General features: G+C 42.0%; 1 long non-coding RNA gene across 1 annotated transcript in view; it reads left to right on the top strand.

Annotated features, from left to right (window-relative positions):
* LOC123333619 overlaps positions 1-24041 on the top strand; it is a 45492-nt gene that overhangs the window by 1746 nt on the left and 19705 nt on the right. The window lies entirely within an intron of this gene.

The raw sequence follows: 24041 nt of genomic DNA, 5'->3' as shown, positions 1-24041 counted from the left end.
CAGCGGGTGTGTTCCTTCCACCCGATGCCTTGGGCTGTGTTTGAGTCCAGATAGACAATTGGTTGGGCTTCCCAGGTGGCTCAGCTGGTAAAGAATCCACCTGTCAATACAGGAGATACAAGATACGCAGGTTCAATCCCTGGAGGAGGAAATGGCAACCCACTCCAGTATTCTTGTCTGGAGAATTCCGTGGACAGAGGAGCCTGGGGAGGCTACAGCCCATAGGGTCACAAAGAGTTGGACATGACTGAGCGACCGAGAACACAACAAGACTATGGGATATGAGCTCTCATTCTCAGAGAGGAAGGTCAAGAAGCACTCTCAGCATTCCCAGCTGAGAAAGGATGATCGTCAGTGGAGGAGAGAGGCGTTGTCACCACTCTTGCAGCGCTCAGCCTTGCTTGGCGAGGCAGCCTCTGACACCGAGGCAGGCATTTCACAGTGGGCATCCACATCTGGAGCAGCAGTGAAGCAGACTGCAAAGCTGAGGACCTTGACAAGGGGGCCTGGGAAAGCAAGAGCAGAAGAGCCCTAGGGCCGCCGTGCAGTGGTTGCAGGGATGAGGAAGTCTGCTCTTGCCAGACAAAGGCATCTGCTCTCCTGCAGCACTCTGTGTGTGTCTACAAGGCTGGGAGGCCGGTGGAGATCTGAGTCACACTCTCCTGCCACGTGTGTGAGCGGGGAACATTTCAGGAAGTCTTGGGGTGGGTTGGGAACAGGAGGAGGAATGCAGGAAGCAGGTGTAACATCATGTGACTATAGACAAAGCTTCTGAAAAGCCTCTAAGATCCCTTCAAATCATGGCACAGGCACCTGAGACTATCATTTCATCCCACTCATGTTTTCTTTCCTTATAGTCTCACCCGGAGAAATTTACACACAAAATTCAGCTGGGGAGCCTTCATTAGCTTCCTCTTCCATGAAGAGGAAAGATAAGCACAACCTGCGATATGCTCCCTAAGTATGAGCTGAGAGTTAGGCAGAGTTCAAGTTACAAGGATAAACAGGATGTCCTTGTCACACGCTTCAACCTCCTGCCCCCAGGAATTTGCTGTTTAACAGAAGAATTCTATCCTATGGCCCGAAGTTAGGGCTGAGTGTTTTGCAAATCAGGGGATCTGTTTATTTGCACTAAAAATATTTAACTCAATCCATAAACAGATGGAATGGGGACCAGGAGGTCATGTTTTGTGATTCAACTGAAATAATTCCTTTCTTTTATCCCATTGGTAACCAGAGGGACAGGGACAAGATGAAATGATGTATATAACCATGTTTTGTAAACACTAAAGCTCTCAGAGCACAGAGTGAAATCTGATGAGAGTAGCAGAATAGTCACTTGTTAAAGTAGGGATGACAGCAAAATTTGGTAGCTTTAAAATTCTGTTAGCTCCATTTTCCAAATGCATTCATTTCAATCTTTGTCCACCACATGATTGCTAGTCGTGACTTTTTTTTTTTTTGCTCAAACTCATGTCCATTGAGTCCGTGACACTATCTAATCATCTCATCCTCTGCCACTCCCTTCTCTTTTTGCCTTCAATCTTTTCCAGCATCAGGGTCTTATCCAATGAGTTGGCTCTTCTCATCAGGTGTGGAAAGGATTGGAGCTTCAGCTTCAACATCAGTCCTTCCAATGAACACCCAGGATTGATCTCCTTTAGGATTGACTGGTTTGATCTCCTTGCAGTTCAAGGGACTCTCAAGAGTCTTCTCCAGCACCACAGTTTAAAAGTATCAATTCTTTGGTGCTCAGTCTTCTTTATGGTCCAACTCTTACATCCATACATGACTACTGGGGAAACCATAGCTTTGACTGTATAGACCTTAGTTGGCGAAGTGATGTCTCTGCTTTTTAACACGTTGTCTATGTTTGTCATAGCTTTCCTTCCAGGGAGCAATCATCTTTTAATTTCATGGCTGCAATCACTGTCCACATTGATTTGGGAGTCCAAGAAAATAAAATCTGTCACTGCTTCCACTCTTTCCCCATCTATTTGCCCTGAAGTGATGGGACCAGATGCCATGATCTTAGCTTTTTGAATGTTGAATTTTAAGCCAGCTTTTTCAGTCTCCTCTTTCACCCTCATCAAAAGGCTCTCTAGTTCCTCTTCACTTTCTGCCATTAGAATGGTACCATCTGCATCTCTGAGGTTGTTGATGTTTCTCCTGGAAATCTTGATTCCAGCTTGTGCTTCATCCTGCCTGGCATGTTGCATGATGTAATCTGCACATAAGTTAAAAAATCAGGGTGACAATATATAGCCTTGACATACCCCTTTCCCAATGATGAACCAGTCTGTTGTTCCATGTAAGGTTCTAACTGTTGCTTCTTACCCACACACAGGTTTCCCAGAATTTTCAGTAATGACAACTCTATATCGCTCATTAAATTTGTTCCAAACTTAGCTAAGTGTTGCCTATTCCTGTCTGAATACACTTAGTTGCTTTAACAGATCCCTTACCTTCCAAGAGAGAGGATGCAGGAGGCTCAGGCTCCAGGTTTCCATTTTCTTTAGTCACCCTTCAAGACCTATTGTTTATTTCTGTTTTCTTTCCCTCAGTGGTCACCTCTAGACCATTTACATCTAGACCTTCTCTTTGGTTACCATAGCCACCTCTATATGTGTCAGTTTGGATAGCTCTTAATTCTAATCATTTCCCTTAAGAGTCAGTACCACACCATCCCTGTGTCCTCTGTAGACTCTGGAACTCCAGGTTGAAACAGATGCTAAGATCTTATATTGGTGTGGGAAGAGTTTGGTCAATTCTACTCTTCACTTTCAGTTTTAAAGAGCAGCAAGTGGAGAAGCTGTCATATAAGTCAAAGACAGGTCCAGGTTCTAGACTTTGAGCTGTGATACTTATCACTGGGTCAATAAGGTAGAATAAGAGATTAGACATTTTATCGAGGCCATGTGAGTATTAAGGAAAAGCAGCCAAGAAAGGACAATTAATGCAAAGTCTTTGACTCCTGAGCTTTCCCAGTAAAGCCTTGGGAATCCATGCTATAAATCTCCTTCTGAATGGATTCACGTATATCTTTCAGCAGCTGATTCTGTCCTCATTGCTCTCACAAGGCCACCCTGAGGATCCTGTAGTGACAAGAACACAGTAGTAAAAATGAGAGTGGAGAAGCCAGGGTGGTGATGCTGTTTCTTGCTGGTTAGCTGCTTTTTGTTCCAGAATGGTGCCACAGAGTTAAACGAAGGTTTCTCCCCAACTATTGAGAGGTATTCTTTCATTAAGCATGAATGATTGGAATACAGTAGGTGCGTTTTTTATTTTCTTCTTTTAAACTTGAAAACCAATTTCCCAAGGTCTGGGTCAGCAGCTGACCCATACTCCTGAGAGATCAGAAAAGCTCTCTGACCCAATCACCGCACACCCATGTCACAGGGAGAGCCGGTTCCTGGAGCCCCAGGAAATCTGTGCAGCCTGCACCATCAAAGCATGCAGAAGTAACCTTTACTCCCAACTTTTCAGAATTTTAACCAAAGAATAGACATGACAACCATTCTCCAAAATACATATTAAACACACATTATGTGCTAGGAATTCTTTTAGACATTGAGAATTGAGAATACCACAATGAACAAAACATAAAAATCCTGCCTTTATGCAATGTACAGATCAGGGAATGGATTAAATATATTATATGTTAGGCTATGATAAATGCTACAGAGAAACTATAGTAGATACAGTGCATAGAGAATGCTGGCATGGTCATTGCAGATTTAAGCTGGGTGATCAAGAAAAGTATTGCCGAGGAGGTGAGACTCGGATAGACTTGAAGGAAGAGAATGATGAGATATCCGGGGAGGGTTCTAGGCTTAGGCATGGGGCAGTCCTGCCATTCTCCCAGAGACCTCTCTAGGAGGCCAAGACAGCTGACTCGCGGTGAGTGAGAGGGCATATGTAGAAAATGCAGGAAGCAAAGGAGAGACCTGGGATCCAGTGGTGGCTGTGGGAGACCCCAAGAGCTGTCTTGGGCTCTGCTGTGGAGCATAAACAGAAAGGTGGAGTGGGAGGTGGGAGCACAAGTGGAAGCAGAAAGATCAGGTTGTGGCTCCTATAGTCAACTGTCACTCAGGCCAAGCTGGTACAGCTCGCTGCACAATAGGTTGATAAATCAAGAGACAAGTTGTTGGGGCAAGAAATAGTGACTATTTGCAAAGCCAGCTGGCATAAAAGAGGGTGAACTCATGTCCCAAAGAACCATCTTACCCAAGTCAGAAATCAGACTTTTAGACTAAAAAAGGAAGGAGGTGTGGTTGGTTGTTGCAAACTTCTTGGTGTCAGAATCTTTTGTTCTTGCAGCTTGTCCACGCATGTCAGGACATGATGTTCCTGTAAACTTCCAACAAGGCACATTTTATTCTCTGTTCTATGATTTTTTATCTCTATATGAATAGAAAAGTATTATACCCTTAAAGGTCAGAGCCTTGAGAATGGGCTACCCTATATATTTCAGGCTACAGGCAATATTCTTAGCTGGAAGCAAAAGCAATAGAATACAAATGTTAAAATTAAAAGAAATAGGTCCAATACGGGGGCGGGGGTGGGGGGTTCAGATTTATTCTTCCCTATTACAGTATGGATGAAAGATAAGGGTGGTTTGGACCATACGTGGAGCTTCCCTGGTGGCTCAGAAGATAAAGAATCTGCCTGTAATTCAGGAGACCCAGGTTCAGTCCCTGGTTTGGGAAGATCCTCTGGAGGAGGGCATGGTAACCCAATCCAGTGTTCTTGCCTGGAGAATCCCATGGACAGAGGAGCCTGGTGGGCTACAGTCCATGGGGTCGCAAAGAGACTAATACACACTGGAGTGATAACAGAAGAGATAATAAAAGTGATTTGATTTGGAATATATTTAAAAGTGAGCCAACAGGATTTGCTGATGAACTAGATATTGGGCGTCAGGGAGAGAGAACAACTGCTTCATTAACTCTCTCAAGGGGTCTTAGAGTCTCTGGGTGGCCTGCCAGTTCAGAGTAGAGAGTGGGCTTTTAGACCACACTGCCTCTCCCTGTTCAACGTCATTCTGCACACGGAATAAGATGGGACTCTTGTGACCTCAGGCAAAGCCCAGGGATTAGATGATAAATCACTGGATATAAACACATTAAATTAGGAGTCATAAAGGATTATCTTCCTTCCCAGGCCTAAAAAAAGTATGTCTTCTTTCACACCATGTCAGTAGGCTTTTCAGAAGGGACCCTCGTGCCTGGCTTACACAGGCCTCCAGATAACAGGAGCCCTTAGGTGGTACCATTTACTGTTCATCACCTCCCCCTCCTCCCATCCCGGCTACTCACTCTCTTCTGGATATCCTCGGAATCTTGTTATTATTTTTCTAAAGCAGGAGTGTTTATGATCTTCCCCGCACAGACTAGAAAATAGTTTTATTAAACTACTCATAAAAGAGGCGAAGTTAATAAAAGAGAGAGTTGAGGGAGACAAGGGAGCCACAGGCTTCAAGAGGAGCACGTTTTAAATGTTTTAAACAGCTCCGTCTGCCTGTGCTCCCTTCCCCGATCAGCTATCACTATGGTATTTTTGCTGGCATCAGCGACTTTCCACCTCATCTTTCTTGCTCACAGGTAGTTTTGAAACCTCATTTCAACCTGTTTGGATGGGATGCCAGCACTTGACTGGAGCTGGGCCTCCACCAGCAATCTGGCACTCTGTCCTGGCCCGTTTTGCTGTGAGCTGCAGAAAATGACGAACGACCAAGGGTTCACGTGGGGCGGCTGAAACAGGTGTTTCCTCAAACTGCATGTGCTCCTGCACATGATCTTTGCTGGTGGGATTCAGCTTTGTCAGCCCCACCCCAGGAGAGACAGCAAGATTGCCTTTACACGCGTGGATAAAGTGGAACTCTTCTTGGGGGTAATGCTATGCCTGGAGATTTGCTACCCATCTCTTCTATTGTACATGTGAAGATGCATTTCTTACTGCCTGGAAGATACTGCAGCTGGAAGCAAGGTCTGTATCAGAAGCTGGCTTTCCAGAATATTTAATCATGGCAGGCACCACCCCCTTCTCTTTCCTCACCGCCCCCCCCCAACCCCCCACACACCTCTCTTTCCAATGAATGGGAATATGTAAGGTCCTTGAAGGATAACCACCTCCATACTCAACTATAATGCATCTCCATAATTGAATGGGGAGAGTCAGGGCAGAAGCAGCGAAGAGATGTGGCCTTTTCTCTGCCAAGGGAAGATTTTACAAAGCAGGGAGAAGGGATGGGACAAGAGAAAAGGGCGGTGGATCAGATTTCTGAAGTCTCAGAACAGCTGTAAGCGTGTGCATATGAATAGAGGCTGACTACACACAGCCACCAACCCTAGAGCAAAAGACCATTTGACTACATCAAAGGCAAGAAGGAAACTCGGAGGGCGGGGGTGAGGGAGGTGGGAGAAATAATAACGGTTGTATTAAAATGGTAAATAATGGAATTCAGAAGTTATCGCCGGAGTTGAAATGGAATATGAGGTTCTCACTCTCCTCCCGTCTTAAGCCTTGTGTGCTGTTGATGTGGTTTATTAAGCAGCTGTCACAACCCAGGCCTCCGAGACAGATGCACTCAATAGGGTACGAAGAAGAAATTCCAGGAGAGGCAGCAACCGGTTGTGCCACAGGCTCGCCAACTACAAATCTCTTCCCAGCCTCCCCCACCCCCACGCCAGCTAAAGAAAATAGAAAAAGAAAGGAGGAGGGGAGGAACCTAAAGGAACAGGAAATCAAGTAAAAGAGCAATACAAGTAAATAAAGGAGGATGGCTCCTCTGGTAAGAAATGCAGGTTCTTTTCCTCCCACAATTAGTTACAATGTATCTGGTGAGCCAAGCAAGTTACCGGCTGTGATGTTCACAAAAATGGACGATGTAGTACCTACCCTTTTGGCGACTTAGAATTCAAGGTGACACTGAATTGAAGAATGAGTGGGCTTTGCCAGAATAACTCTTGGAAGAAGCTGTTCCCAGGCAGAGAGATTAGAGGCATGCAAATCTGTCATTTGTGTGGCTTGAGCAACAGTGAGGAATGGAAGCAGGGGACCCGAAAAACAGGTTAGGGCAAAATGGAGAAGATTCTTGAATGTCCATCCTTTGGCATTTGGATGTGATCCTAAAGAAAAGGTGAACTTTTTAAGGGATTTTAATCAAGAAGCAACGGGCTTCCCAGGTGGCCCCATGGTAAAGAATCTGCCTACCAATGCAGGAGACTCAGGACACAAGGGTTCCATCCCTGGGTCAGAAAGATGCCCTGAAGGAGGAAATGGCAACCCATTCCAGTATTCTTGCCTGGAAAATTCCATGGGCGGAGGAGCTTGGTGTGCTGCAACCCATGGGGTCGCAAAGAGCTGGACACAACTGAGCAACTGAGCATGCATGCGGACAATCTAGAGGCAATCAGGTTTGCATGTTAGAAGGACCTGTTTAGTAGCTGTGGGAAGGACCTGCAGAAAGGAGACTGGAGTGGAGATAAGGAGACCATTCAAGGGCTAGTTCCACAGTCCAGGTGAGGGATGGCTCCAGATTATAGGAATAAAGTAGGGTAATTAAACAGTTACTTTAAAAATCCTATTAGGGACAGAGAGGGGATTTAAAAGGGAGTTTGAACCACTGATATAAGCTAATGACCACTCAAGAGAAGAATCCAATAACAAACTACAAGTTACAGTAGCTTGAAGGAAGACCGGGTGCATTCAAGTGCTAGGCACACTCAAGCCACAAATCCTGAGAGTTAAAACATAAAACAACAGATGTGGAGTCTGAATCTTATACGAAGTCAGGGAATTAATGGTCCTTGAAGAGTAGCATTTCTGCATGTGGCCAAGATAGGAATATAGGTGAAAGGGGGGAAAAAAAAGAAAACCTAGGTGAAAAGGGACATTATACTGAAATCTTGAAACAGATTGCCATATTGCAGGGTATATCACACCCCTTTTGCTAATATAACAATGATTTAAATAGCACCATGACTATTCCTGTTAGACCATATAGTGTCAAAGCAGGAAAATGACACAAACCTTGACCTCTGTCCAAAAATGAGGGAAAAGGGTGGTCTTCTCCCAAACCCACTTTTTCTCTGATTATAAAAATGTAGCTCTCTTTGTTCACGGGGCTGCACTCCCTTGCTGCTTGTGTCTCCACAAGCATCCTATGCTAATCAGCTCCCTCTTTGCTTATCACTTTGCCTCACACTGGATTCTTTCTGCAACAAGGTGAAAGAACCTGAGCTTCAGTAAGTCCTGACAGCGGTTTCAGTGAAAAGGCAGTGGGTTCGAGTCCCCTCCTAAATCAGGGATCAGGCGTTGGGATTCAAGTCTCAAACTGAGTTTTGGCTGGGTTTGAGTCCCTCCTGGGGAAAGGTGTGGTTTCACACACAGTTCTGCAGAAGAGATGGACCCCAGTCCTCTCCAGCCCAGTCTGTGATCTTTGGCCCGTAGTTACACTGGTCACTCTTCAGTTCTTCAGACTGCACGGCCTGCAGACAGTGGCCTGGAGGAGCCAGCAAGAGCTGTATCGCAGGTCCCTGAGAGTAGAAGTGAAGTCCTAGGTCCTAGAAGAAGAGTTTCCAAGATGTAACTGGCTCCATGCACAGCATTGTCAGTCCCAGAGTCAAAGTAGCAGTTTTAAGCACCAAAAGAGCCCCCTAAGATTAGTATGCACTTTGGAAGAATCCTATTCCCATTTTTAGGCTAGATAGTAATTAACTCCCGTTCCAAAATTCCTTAAAATAGTGTGGCTTTTGCTTCTATTCACAAGTAGATTCAACAATTTCTTGTGATGTCGTGCTAACCAATTGTTAATTACACCATTATTTTATTATCCGGAAATGAGGAACACTTGCTATGCTTTAACATTTTTGAATACCAGAGAGAAAAGAAATTGGATTGCTAGGGTTTTTTTTTTTTTTGAGAGGAAGGAAATAAAAATCCTTAAATCAGTCTATTCTTTGCCTTATAGTCTTTTCTCAGCAAGTGCTACATGATAAAGTAATTGTGCAATTAGGAATAAATGGCTTATAAGAGCGACATCTTACTTTGTTCCAAAAAGGTGTAAACGTTCTGTGTTCCTTTTTAAAATTGCTCAATTTGTACTAGAAAAGAAGTCAGGAATATAATTTTGGAATAATTGTGCTTTATAAGTTTGGTAACCAAGATTTTCCCATTGGCGTGGTTCCTACATTTTCTCCAAACAATATCAATGTGTTTCAGGAACTATTTAGAAATAGGATGAACCATCTCCCTCAAATCTGGCTTTGATTATCTTGGGCCAAGATAATCAACAACCTTGGGTTGTCATCATGTACTTTTCTTCCTCTGAGCAGATAATGTAAGACATGGAGAAAACACTAAATGAATGTAAGTATATTAATTTTTATCTTTATGATTGCTTCAGCTCAGAGGTAAAGAATCCACCTACAACACAAAAGACAACACAAGAGACATGGGTTGAATACCTGGGCCAGGAAGATCCCCTGGAGTAGAGAATGGCAACCCAGTCCAGTATTCTTGCCTGGAAAAATCCCATGGACAGAGGAGTCTGGCTGGCTACAGTCCATAGGATTGCAAAGAGCTGGACACGACTGAAGGGACTTAGCACGTACGCACAGCTAATAAAAGTGAGGTTTTTGTTCTTCTTCTCATTTTAATGGTGGTTTGACAGCTAGAGTACACTGATAACTTTTCACATCAGCTTAATAAGTTAGCATCCTGATTTTGGTGGAAACATAAAGTTTACATGCCAAGAAGAGAAGAGAGATGCACCTAGAGCTTGGGGAAAGGTAATTGTAATTTTCCAGACAAGAGCCCCAGAATTTAATTTTTTATTCTAAACCAAGAGTTGGTTGAGAAGAGTATCCCATTGTATGTGTAAGCCTCTATCCTTTTCTAGGACCCCACCTTACATATTTGATCCTAAGAAGGTCCTATGACTGAGGAAGACAGACATGCCCGCTTGCCAGGGAGGATCATTGGAAACACTCCATAATCCTCTTGCCAGTTTTTTATATCTGAATAAAAGGAGCTTTACCCCAAACCGATATGTCTCTCCCAAGTGTATCAGAATGAGAGAATGACATAACAGATGTGGATGCACTTAGAAAGAAAATTCAATATATAAATGCAAGAGATTCTTGGTTTTTATTACAGAGATCCGTCTAGTCCTGCCACATTATGACAGAAAAAGCCCTATTAGCTACATATATTATAATAATCTATTACTGGTAGAACCAGCCTTGGGTGGTAGCAGCTGGCCTTGACTGTTAACCATAGAAATTTGTTAGAGATATGATAGATGAAGAGGTGAGGCTGGTTAGTGTGTGTTAACGGCGGAACACTGTCTTGCTTCAGTCCCAGCCCTGTGAATTTTTCCAGAAGAACCCGTGTCTAAATGAGGCTCTCAGAGCCAGGTTGGAGAGACTATTAGGCTGAGGGCCGAAGTCCTGGTTTCTAGACCCAGCTGTTCCACTTACTAATTGGGCAAAATCTTTCTGAAATGATTCTTTTAAGTAGGTCTAGTTATGTCATAAGTAAGTTGTGGAGTTATGAAGTGGGTACTGGGCTCCTAAATGCCAATGTTCCATTTTTGAGGGGCAAAAAGACTGAAACTTAGGATCCAAATGAGATACAGATACTTTTTTCTCATTCATTCATTCATTCATCAAACGTAAAGTGTGTGTTAATTGCTCAGTCACGTCCAACTCTGACTGTAGCCCACCAGGCTCCTGTGTGCATGGAATTCTCCAGGTAAGAATACTGAAGTGGGTGGCCATTTCCTTCTCTAGGGGATCCTCCCAACCCAAGGATTGAATCCTGGTCTCCCGCATTATGAACATCATATGAGCCACCAGGGAAGCCCACTGTCCAAGGTAAATGCTGAGTGATTAGTATGTACCAGGCCCCAGTTTTAGGCACAGCGGATGGGATAGAGAACAAAGAGAAAAAAAGTCCTTTTCCTCCTGAGGGTTACAATCCAGTGAAGAAGACACTATTGTTTCCTATGGTTGTTATTAATAAAATAAATGATTACAACCAGTAATTTAAAAACCAGTGATTTAAAAACAATACAAATTTATTCTCTCATAGTTCTGGAAGCTAGAAATCCAAAGTTAAGGTGCTGGAGGGTCATACACTGTTCATTCACAGGTCCTACGAGAGAACCCCGTCCTCACCTCTTCCAGGTTCTACTGGTTGCTGGCATTCCTTGGCTTGTAGCCGTATCGTTCTAATCTTCAAGGCCACCATCTTCAAATCTCTGTTTGCAGTGTTTTCAGCATCTCTATGTGTGTCAAGTTCTCCTTCTACCTCCATTTTATTCATGCGATTTTATTTAGGGTTCATTCAGATAATTCAGGATAATCTTCCCAACTTGACAATCCTAATTTAACCACATCTACAAAGACATTTTTTCCATGTAAGATATATGTGAAGGTTCCAGGGGTTAGGATGTGAATATCTTGGAGGAAGACGTCTTTCCAGCTACTGCAGAGCAATAGTTAACTGATAGACCAGTAGAGGTATAATATGTCAGATGATATTGAGGGCAAGAGAAGGGGAGGGTGACAGGGGTCTTGGGGTGGGGTGGGGTGGGATTACTGTTTTAGATTCAGTGTCAGGAAAGCTCTTGCTGAAATGCTGATCAAGTCAGGGATCAGAAAGAAGGGAAGGAACAAGTTCTGCAGGGATGCTTTTCTTGGGCAGAACTAACACAACATGTATGGATGTGAGAGTTGGACTGTGAAGAAGGCTGAGCGCCGAAAAATTGATGCCTTTGAACTGTGGTGTTGGAGAAGATTCTTGAGAGTCCCTTGGACTGCAAGGAGATCCAACCAGTCCATTCTGAAGGAGATCAGCCATGGGATTTCTTTGGAAGGAATGATGCTAAAGCTGAAACTCCAGTACTTTGGCCACCTTATGCGAAGAGATGACTCATTGGAAAAGACTCTGATGCTGGGAGGGATTGGGGGCAAGAGGAGAAGGGGACGACAGAGGATGAGATGGCTGGATGGCATCACTGACTCGATGGACGTGAGTCTGAGTGAACTCCGGGAGTTGGTGATGGACAGGGAGGCCTGGTGTGCTGTGATTCATGGGGTCGCAAAGAGTCGGACACGACCGAGCGACTGATCTGATCTGATCTGAACACACCATGAGTTTGAGTGAACTCCAAGAGTTGGTAATGGACAGGGAGGCCTGGCATGCTGCGATTCATGGGGTCGCAAATAGTCAGACACGACTGAGCAACTGAACTGAACTGAACACACCACAAGAGGACTGATGTTCCCATCACTTGTAGCCCTATTTCCTGTAAGTACAGCCTCCTGATCATCCTGGCCCAACATAGTCTCAGCTGTTGTTGGACTTCTGGTCTTGATTTCTTAATCAAGACAACATTACTCAATCTGGATGAATCTGGAGCATCCTGAGTTACAGATCGGATGTCCTAGAGAACCTCATGAAAATGACCATGGAATCCTTGGCCTTCTGGTGTCTCAATGAACTTCTGATGTAGGGAAGCTTACAATTTGAAAGATATAGGTCAATCACTTTCTACGGGAACTATTATTTTCTTTTAGGGTTTCCAGTTATTTTTATTTCTCCTCTTTCTTTCCCCAATTTTCTATTATCAGAAAATCAGAAACATTCAGATTTCTGTGCTGGATTTTTCTGAAAAATATTTCTACTTTATATTGAGATAGTGAAATTGTTCCCTTCTGTTCCACTGATCTACCTTAGGAACTTGAACTCATTTCAATATTTCTGAAGGCAACTGCTTCACTCTTCCATGACTTGAAAGCTAGGGACAGAGAGGTAGTGTCTCACTATCTCCTGCATGACCGATGTGTGGGCTACACATGGACTTTGCATTTCACATCTATCAAGCATCATTCACAGAAAAGTTAGTGGTGTCCCTTGAAGCTGAGGTCTGTGGTGGCAGTATAGCCTCATTTACAGCGGGGACAGGAGAATCTTCCACATGTAAGCAAACGCCTCCATTCCTTCCATGCCCAGTAAGTCCTTGAGATCCTCTCCATCAGAATTCTGAGTCTTCTGAAGCAGAAATATCCCTGGAAGGGATGCGTATGGGTTTTTTAACACCAGTATCAGCCATTAGCATCTTAAAGAATATCGGTTTATTCTTACTATATTTAGTAAGAGCACATTTTTAAAAGAAAAAGAAGGAAATTCAAGGTTGAGCTAATGAATTGTGTGGAAAAATATCTTCCACCTCCCAGCAACTGTGTAAAGGCAAAGAATGAATGTGAAAGGTGAACATATAAAAAAGGGAAGTGGCAGGCATTGAAAGCTCTAGTTCATCACAGCAGTGTTGCTCTGGCGAGTCATTTCAGCTTTCTGGACCTGCTGTTACTAATTCCATATACAGAGATTCATAATAAATGAACATGTCCCTTTTAGTTCTTCAGCTTATGATCTAATTTAATAACTCCCATCTACTTAGTGTTTATGCCAGACACTTATTAAATCCTTTACATGTTTTATTTTACTTAATCCTTCCAACAACCTCCATGAGATAGTTACCATCACTCTCTCTCTTTTAGAGATGAGGAAACTGAGGCTTGGGGGATTTAGTAAATTGCTTACATTCTCATAGCTTATAAGTGACTAAGCCAAAATTAACTCCATGTCAATTTAATGCTAAAGTTCTTCCCCTTACCTACCACATACTATGGTCAGAGGACAGAGCATACCATATCATAAAAAGTGCATACTGGAGACCTGTTCCCAGTTCTCCCCAGCCTGAATCCAACAAAGACTTTTCTAAATTTTCCTGATTCCTGAAGGATAGGGTCAAGTAAATGAGGAAAAATCCCCAAACCCTATGTTTTATGTTTGTGGTTGTCATCACAGACGGTCTTAAAATTGGAGCTTTCTGGCAACATTTTCAAAATTCTCAGAGAACATGTGTGATGATGGTGATGTCACTTAATGATACATGGCTGGCCTGCTGATGTAACATACAAGCATTTTGCTAATCTAGGCAATACAGAGCTTGCATTTAGCTACTCCAAACCAGTTCTTTTGGTTAATATGATGAAATGTTTACTGCAGACAAGTTTAATAGGGCTCACTTTTCACTTTCGTGCGCTGGAGAAGGAAATGGCAACCTACTCCAGTTTTCTTGCCCGGAGAATCCCAGGGATGGAGGAGCCTAGTGGGCTGCTGTCTATGGAGTCACACATAGTCAGATATGACTGAAGCAACTTAGCAGCAGCAGCAGCAGGTGACATCTATGGATAAGTTAGTCATCAAATGGCTCCCATGACTAAAAAAAAAAAAAAAACATAGTCTTGGTCCTGAGCTCATGGATTTAACCCGGGGTTCTCCCACATGTGAAGCTGCCTCCAAGGAGTTACCGTAGCTAAGAGGCAGAGAAGACTTGATAAGGCAGCATCAGGATGTCTGTCCAGGAAACGTGGTGCAGTCTCCTAGGCTGGAACAAATGCATCTCTTAAGCATGGCCCAACATTTTGATTTTTTTCTGTGACAATTTCTAAATGTGCATAGAGAAAACCTGGCCCCCTTTGTATTCATGTATTCCAGCACACAACATCTGATTTTCTGCATGGCAGGAGCCAACCAAGCACCCACTCTCCATTCCCCAGTTTGCCGTTTTAATGCATTTCATGATTTTGTTGCTTTGGTGTGCATTTCAAAATGACACATTTGATCAGTTCTTTAGGTAATATTGATGTTTTGCCCTTTCAAATGTGTCATTTGATTTTCTGATGTTATTCTCCATCTGCTTTGGTAACCCTTTCATTTAGTCCCAGCTTTTTATTGGGTCCCCAAAGGTTTATATAAAGGAATCTGACTGGAGGGTATTTTATTTTATTTTAAAAATGTTTTTGTCCATTCTTGGCTCTTGTGTACCCCAACCCCACCTTTCCAACCCACTTCCTCCCTCCCCTTCCCTTTCCCCTCCTCTACCATCTCACCTCTTCCTCCACCCTTTAAAACTGTGAATAAATTCTGCTCTACAACAGCCTCAAACGCCAGACCTTCCTCAATTGTATCTAAGTATTTCATTGTGTAAGGCCTATTGCCTTGGCTCTGCTGGTCCCTGTGGATTCAATCAAAGAGCAATTTTTAAAAGCAGCTATGGGGAGAGGGCTGGTGTTTTACATTTCTGACAAGTTTTCATTGCCCTTGTTGAAGACATTTGCAAACTGCAATTCCAAAATTTTCAAGGCAGAAACAAAGCCTTAGTAAGGTCTGTTCTTTTCTCGTTGTTTGACTTTACAGCGCTGATTGTATTTACCTTACATTCTTGGCAGGTTAATTTCCACATTTCTGATCTCTTAACCTCTTCTTCGAGTACAGTAAATGCAGATGTTAGAGACACGCAATGAGGTGGAGAGACTGATTGAAAATAAACACATGCCAGTTTCTTCCTTGTAAAATATCTGAAGAGACCCGAGAAATAAAGTAAATGATAAAAAATGCCTTTGTTTTATGTTTGCAAATGTCATCACTGATGTTCTCAAAACTTAGATTCTGTACAGAAGGGCTGTGCCATCTGTGAGTTCATCTTGTTTAGTTAGAAAAAGTCCCCTACATAAATGCATTAGCTCAAGAATTTTTCTTTTAAGAAAAGGCATTATATTATAAATAAGTACCATCAAGTAAGCTGATTGCAACTATTTCATTTATTTCACTGGGATGAGTTAAGGATTTATTCATTAGAGGGAATGAATAAAGTTACAGGCTTATGAAAATCATTGTATCTTCTATGGTGGCAAAGTGGAAGGAAGGCAGACAAATTCACAGACGTCTAGCCTTCGGCATAAATGTAAATCAACCAAGTTTGTCTTTAGGATTCTTCCACTTTTCTGTCTTCTTTTGTGCATAATCAGTGTATCTGATGCCCCTCTTAAGTTCCTGGTAAAATTGTATAGTGTGATGAGGAGAGCACTCATTTTGACTTAAAAATAACTAGTATTTTCATATAGAGCTAGAATTTTAATATGGACTCTGGCACCATCCAATTGCATACCTAAACTTCATGACTGATTTCCACATCTAAAATAAATTAGATGACTATTGCCTATTTCGCACGAGGAGGCTGATGTCATTCCTGATGTGATGGAACCTGCCAAAAACGGAATCCAAGTGCATGCTGCATTAGGATGGGAGCTAGCCCGGGATCAGCAGTTCTGTCCGTGAGGAACAGCATCCTGGGGGAGACACGGTATAAGCTGAGTCGGGGCACTGTGTGCACAGATGCCCCTGGGGAAAGAAGCAGTTCTCAGGTCCAAATGGATGAGGTTGTCTATAACTTAAGGATGATTACCGGATATAAAGACACCAGAAGGAGAGATGGGGTGTGATGGCTCACACATTTCTTCAGGAGATTTCTGGCTGCCTGCTCTTGTCTTTCTATTTGACCACTTCCTTTAAGTATAAATTTGTTTTGATCCCTCTAGACTTCAAAGCTTTCCTTTTTTTTTTTTTTTTAACCCTAAAGAAAGACTGACAGGAGGATATTTTGGTTCTTCACAGCACATGACCCCAACAATGAGCCTCTTCTCTCTCAGCGATACTGGGAGAACAGTATCCACATCTGTCTCTTTACTAGAACAGAAACTCCATAAATACAGTGATGTCTGGTCTCCTTTTTCATTGCCGCATCCCCAGCACTGAGAACAGAGGCTGATTCCCACCTCCCACTTAGTAAATATGTGTTGAATGAATAGATGACTTTTTGTTGTTGTTCTGTTGCTTGGCCATGTTTGACTCTTTGCGACCCCATGGACTGCAGCATGCCAGGCCTCCCTGTCCATCACCAACTCCCGGAGTTATTCAAACTCATGTGCATTGAGTCGGAGATGCCATCCAACCATCTCATCCTCTGTTGTCCCCTTCTCCTCCTGCCATCAATCTTTCCCAGCATTAGGGTCTTTTCAAACGAGTCAGTTATTCACATCAGGTGGCCAAAGTATTGGAGTTTCAGCCTCAGCATCAGTCCTTCCAATGAGTGTTCAGGTCTGATTTCCTTTAGGATGGACTGGTTGGATCTTGCAGTCCAAGGGATTCTCAAGAGTCTTCTCTAACACCAGTTCAAAAGCATCAATTCTTTGGTGCTTAGCTTTCTTTATAGTCCAACTCTCACATCAATACATGACTACTGGAAAAATCATAGCCTTGACTAGACGGACCTTTGTTGGCAAAGTAATATCTCTGCTTTTGAATATGCTGTCTAGGTTGGTCATAACTTTTCTTCCAAGGAGTAAGCGTCTTTTAATTTCATGGCTGCAGTCACCCTCTGCAGTGATTTTGGAGCCCCCCCAAAATAAAGTTTGACACTGTTTCCATTGTTTCCCCATCTATTTGCCATGAAGTGATGGTACTGGATGACATGATCTTAGTTTTTTGAACGTTGACTTTTAAGCCAGCTCTTTTACTCTCTTCTTTCACTTTCATCAAGAAGCTCTTTAGTTTTTCTTCACTTTCTGCATAAAAGAATTTTTAAATTACATAGTGACTTGGGGACATGAAGAACCAATGACCACTGCATCTTTATGGTGAATATTGCTGTTCCTAGTTGCTCAGTCATGTCCAATTCTCTGTGACCCCGTGGACTGTAGCCCACCAGGCTCCTCTGTCCATGGAGATTCTTCAGGCAAGAATACTGGAGTGGGTTGCCATGCCCTCCTCCATGGGATCTTCCCAACCCAGGGATCGAACCCAGGCCTCCTGCACTGCAGGCAGGTTCTTTACTGTCTGAGCCACCAGGGAAACCCATGGTGCACGTTGGTGACTGGCAAATAGTTGAATGAATGACATTCTTTTTCTATTAACAGTTGTGAGATTTTTTTTTTCTCCTATTTTGACTTACAGTTCCTTGAGAGTAAGGTGAAATATTTTTAAATGTTATTTGTATTTTTTCCTGTTCAATTATTTGTCATTCTCTTGAAGGAAGGTTATTTATGTCTGGTACACTAATGTCTGTTCTCCTTGATGTGAACATTTTCCCTGATGAAAGACAAGGGAAATGCCAGCTAGATATTTCATAATTGGGCCATTTGACTACTTTGCTATTTTAAGCACTAAAGATTTTGCTTTGAGCTAAGGCTGTATGTAGCTTCACAAATACCTTTTCACAATCTTATGAATTAAAGGGGCATATGTTATGAGTATTTCCATTTCTTAATGAAGAGACTGAATCACCAGCTGAGTGTTTTTGTCTAGAGTGACAGAGCTATGGGATTTATAGTCCATCGCTGCCCCCTTTGGAACATTAACCCAAGGAAATTTTGTTTTAAAAGAAAACACAAGGATGACAGAAAATAGTGTGGAGTCATATTTCCAAACATGGACAAACTCTTCTTTTGTTAAAGATCGGGTGCCTTTTTGCTGCAGGTGCGCTGGCTTTGTTCTTTGATTAATCCATGCTGGACGGGCCTCCTGGCTAATCTCATTAACTAATAATGCTTCTGGGTAATTAGCTTGATGTGTGCAATTATGCTCAGATTGTAGGGCTTTTTTCCCTCACTTTGGTAGCTTTAGTATGTATTTAATGCTTTGGAGTGCCCTGGCCCTTTGAGAGATTGAGCAAAATGCCCAAATCTTTTCCCATCAAGAAAGCATGACAGTCTACCTGGCGATGGAATTATCTGATGTTCATCTACTAAGAAATGTCCTACTGTCAGAAATTTCTCAATTATGCTCACACAGACACACATACACATATACACACGGACCATACACACAGTCCAGATGAGGAAATCTGGAAGCACTTCCAGAACTATCCGTTTTGGCTGACGTCATGAATCTCCCAGTTTCATGATAAAATTTCTTACTGGAATTTAGCTACATACCCTGAACTAGAAAGATAATTCTGCATAGTAGACAACTATGACTGCCATGTGGAAACAATATAAAGTCTTTGGTCCTTTAAAGATCTGTTCTCTTTCTGCAAAGAACAAAGAGATCTGAGCTGTTGTCTCCACTCCTCCACGATCTAGCCTTGTGACTTTGGGCAAGGCATTTAACCTCTGTGGCACTGAATTTACGTATCTACAAAATGAGAAAGCCCCTTCAATCAGTCAATATGTTTTAAGCTCCTACGGTAAACTGGGCCTGTGATAAACAAGAGACATCATGAGCGTGTAAGAAAGACTCAGCCCACCTAGACTGTCATCTCACCAGGTTGAATTAAATTATTTTTCTAAGATTCTTTCAAACTTGGCAACGTTATGATTCTGCTATGAATCACTCTTTCCCTTTTTTCTTCTTCCCTTCCCAAGTCCCCCAGGAAGTAAGGAGAAAAAGTGAGCATATTGGGAAGCTGAGTACACCAAAATGTTTGAATCCAGTTGAAGTTAGTGGTTATTCAGACCAGTAGGCATGTCATAGGCTTTCATTTTGCCTTATTTTTCAACCTTCCCTGTTATCATCCTTAATCTCACCCATTGTGATTCTGGAAAAGGGACTAGAAAAGGTTGAGATTGTGCATTTTAAACCTTCAGTCTTTCCATGCGTCTACGAGCAGATTATTCCTTCTTCCAGTGACGGCGGGGTACCCACCTGAATTTAAACCCGGAACGTATATCTCTGGCTACAGAGCGATGATCCTCAGCTGCTGTAACAAAACCATTTCATTTCAGGGCATTTTAGCAACCTTGCCTAAACCAGTGTTGTCAACTAACTAACCCCTATGGACACTAATGGAACCTTTGAAATGAATTGTACTATTACAGAAACTTATCATTTCTTGTTATTGCTTTTATAACCTGGAGTTTTGTTTTTCCTGGATCTGTTTGCAAAAATAACAGAGAGCACCTTAGTTATGTGCTAACACTTGCCTTGATATGATCCTGTATAGCCCTTTCAGGGAGAGAACCATCCACCATGACTCAGAAGAAATTTACAGCTAAAATGCATTATCGTCTAGCCACTGACGGCCTATCACCCCGGTGCTGAAGGTCTGGAAAAGTGGTGTTTACTGTCTCCTCTGAGCCAAGCCTGGTTTATATTAATGACCAATGCACAGCAAATATATTGGATTTTATTCTCCCCTTTAACCTGCCTCAGTAATAATCTTAATGGGAAAAGAAGCTCTCATGATCTCTCTCAGAGGCCTTGTGTTCCTGCCTCTTTCAGACAATTTTTTTTCCCTCACACTTAGAGCTTGTGGGAGATAGAAACAGAAAGCTCAGTGATTTTCTCTTTTATATTAAAAATAAAGGGAGTGTTTGAGTGCCTACCAAAGATGGGAGTTGACAATAAGTCAACTTGTGTTTTTTTATTACTCAGGTTTAGTCTAGAGAGAGATTTCTTTTTTCTCTAAACTTAGTAAATGAGATACGTTGGATGGTTCTCTAAATAGCTAAGCATTGGAGCATTTATATTGCTATTATTATTTTTATGCATGCTATTTTCCCTTAGCAATAGAAAAGAAAATAAATAGTCTTTTCATTGCCAGTTCTATTTTTGTTAAGGGCTTAACTAGAAGATATATCTAATCATAATGAGCAGAGCATAAAGAATATTAAGATTAAAAGTACTTATATTTTCCTTTATCCTCTCAACAATCTCCAGATGGATTTCCTAGGGGTTGCCTTCTAAATCTTCTTACACAGTAAGCTGTAAATCCCAGATCCAGCAAGCTTCTGGTTTGGCTGAACATAGCCTTTCATGTACAATATGTACTGCCTGAATAATGGCAAAAAATTATTCAGAGGATAATTACAGCAATTGATCCTGAGATGTTTTGTAGCGTCCTTCATAGATCATTCTTCAAAGCCTTTTGGAGAAACGGTGTCTGTGGAGTCGTCTAGAAGTAGAGAGCTTCTAGAGTCCAGTGTAAAATAGATAGTCTGCAAGAATCAGTCACCTAAAAGATGGGAGATAACCCTAGAACTCATGCCAGAGGTCGAAGACAGCTCAGAGAACCAGATGATTCTGAAAGTCTGGAGGTGACGATTCCCTTGATCCCCTTCTCATACAACGGCCTCCATCTCAGATGTTCTAATACACCTAAGCCTTTAATTGTACATTGCTCTGTAATTTCCGAGGAACTCTCAAAGGAGTTCCCTTACATGACTTTGAGCAGCTCCCTATAAAGTGAGAGGTGGTGAGCCATTAACTTTGACGGATGAGGAAAATAACGATGAGTGGTCCGATAACTTTGCCAGGGTCACAGCTTTGGCAAGTGGTGGCACCTGGGAAGAGCAGGGTCTTCCAATCAGAAGGCCAGTGGACTTTGCTCCCTGACAACCCCTAAACAGGAAGCAAAGCTCGCACTTGGCATTTTGGGGAAATGCCACAAGCCATACTTCATATTAGCATCTTTCCTACCAAAGAGGAATTATTGGAATCCTTATTCCTCCCTTTAATATCACTTCTATACACATACACGTCCATGTGCACCCCTCCACACACATGGACATTCACACACACACATGCGCACACCCATCTCCTCTTTATTTTTTTCAGTGGTCCTTCCTGAGGCAGAGAACAGATGGGCAGCTGAGCAAGCATACCTGTACTGGATGCAGAAATCAATAGAGACAGTGATTTCATAAACGGCTCCACTAGGCACTGAAATTCATGGTTTAGAGACAGTGGGAGGTTGGAGGAGGAGGAGTTTTGGAGGAGGCAAGTGTATCCTTTCTCGATGACAGCTTGTTCTCCAGAATACCTGAAGCCTTCACGATAGGCTGTAGTTAAACAGTACCAGGTCAGATGCTCAGATGGTGACATTCCAATTTTTATATTTCTGAAAACGTATTATGATGTCTGGCATCAGAACATTTTATATATAGTTATATATACATTATAGCATATTATGAGTATCATATACATTATAATGTGTATTTATATTATTTCAGAAACATTTTATATTATTACGTAATATTTATTTTTTAAAAAAACTATACAGCTTTTAATTAAGCTGTGGGTGTGATTTTGGACTGAATTGAATGAGACCTTGGTGACTAGTAATTATGGCCTGAGAGAAAAGACTGTGATGGAAACAAAGAAAGTATTAAAATCAAATAATGACTGACTTAATCTGGCTAATTAATGTAAAACAGAGATGACCAGATTTGTACCACCAAAGCACTAGCTGGCAGTTAACCTTATTTACCTCCACTTTTTACCAGGATGTTTATTTTCCTATAGAATCCCCATGAAAAACAGCACAGTCATCTATTTGTTTTATGATTTGTGTATCACCAACCTTTAATTGTTGTTCAGTCACTCAGTCATGTCCGACTGCAGAATGTCCCTCACCATCTCCCACAGTTTGCCCAAGTTCGTATCCATTGAACCTTAAATTCACCAATCTTAAATTATCACAATTAATCAATAATTTCTCAATGACTTTGCAGTTAGGACAGAGGTTTTTTTTAAATGAGATTGGATAAAATATGTATTTGTATATGTATGTGTATAAACTTAAAAGAAGTTATTTTTGAGAGTGAGAATCTAAAGTTTTACTTTCATACAACTTCATCTAAAACTTAATACCTAAAGTTACTGTTCCTTTTTTCTCCATCAAAGTGAAGACAATGCTTCTTACTGGGAAGAGAAAAAGGAGTGTGTGTGTGTGTGTGTGTGTGTGTGTGTGTTACAAATACCAGGATACAGAAAAAAGGAATTGCCATATTCCAATGAATCCTTAACCAATTATCACAGCATCCCACTATCCGTCTGTATCCTTAGGGGCATGTACAGTGTTAGCATCCATGATTCCAGCCCTAAAGCAAAGGCATTCATCTCTTTTGTTCACACCTTGATATGGTTTTATCAGTGACAGATGTGTTTAAGTTCTTCTTCAACCCCTTTCTAACTTAGAACCATACATAATATCTTATGAACTTATGTATTCTAATTGGCATGACCCATTTCAGTGTAGTTACTTTGAAAAGTATGACCAACCTAAACAGCATAGTAAAAGCAGAGACGTTACTTTGCTGACAGAGGTCCATCTAGCCAAAGCTATGGTTTTTCCAGTAGTCATGTATGGATGTGAGAGTTGGACCATAAAGTTGAGCACCAAAGAATTGATGCTTTTGAACTATGGTGTTGGAGGAGATTCCTGTGAGTCCCTTGGACTGCAAGGAGATCAAACCACACAATCCTAAAGGAAATCAACCCCAAATATTCATTGGAAGGACTGATGCTGAAGCTCCAATACTTTGGCCACCTGATGTGAACAACTGACTCATTGGAGAAGACCCTGATGCTGGGAAAGATTGAAGGCAGGAGGAGAAGGGGACGGCAGAGGATGAGATGGTTGGATGGCATCACCGATGTGATGGACATGAGTTTGAGTATGCTCTGGGGGTTGGTGATGGACAGGGAAGTCTGGCGTGCTGCAGTCCATGGTTGCCAAGAGTCAGACACGACTGACTGACTGAACTGAACTGACTTTGAAAAGCTATCCAACTTTTGGTTATGCTACTAACTCATGGTGTAGCTAGAAGAATGCTGGATTAAAAGCTAGGTAATCAGGCTCCTAGTTGTCAGTCAACTACTGATTACAAAGTGTGTCCCTTTTCAAATCACTTCCTCATCCTACTCTCTGTTTTCTCATTTATAATGGAGGAGGCTTGGTCCTCTCTCAAATTCCTGCTAGCTCTAAAATTATGATTCTATGGCTTCTATGCCCCAAATCTTGGAGGACTTTTAGAAATTATCTTCTGTCCATTATGATACGTTCTTTCGAATTTCCTCAATAGTTGAAACTTTTTTTTCCATTGAAAGCAAATTTGATTTGAAACAGCTAAAGATCATTAAGAGCTGAGCTGAGGGATTCTTGTGCTTGATCAAGCTGCTTATGAGCCTTTTAGATCAAAAATGAGCTGTGACCATAAACTAACAAGATTGGTTTTCTCAGAGTGTCATGCAAATGAACTTTGAGAAATCTAGTCCAAAGATGAGTTCCAAAAACAACTCAAGTACTGACAACTTAAGAGGCCTGCTTTGAAGGGGAAAATATCCTTCCTTTGGCCAAACATGTCATATGTTGGGCCAAATTCAAAATAGTATGGTAACTATCA

The sequence above is a fragment of the Bubalus bubalis genome, chromosome 5 (assembly GCF_019923935.1).
Source record: "Bubalus bubalis isolate 160015118507 breed Murrah chromosome 5, NDDB_SH_1, whole genome shotgun sequence".
Taxonomy (NCBI): Eukaryota; Metazoa; Chordata; class Mammalia; order Artiodactyla; family Bovidae; genus Bubalus; species Bubalus bubalis.
The sequence above is the reverse complement of the archived record's forward strand: the minus strand, read 5'-3'. Positions and strand labels throughout refer to the sequence as shown.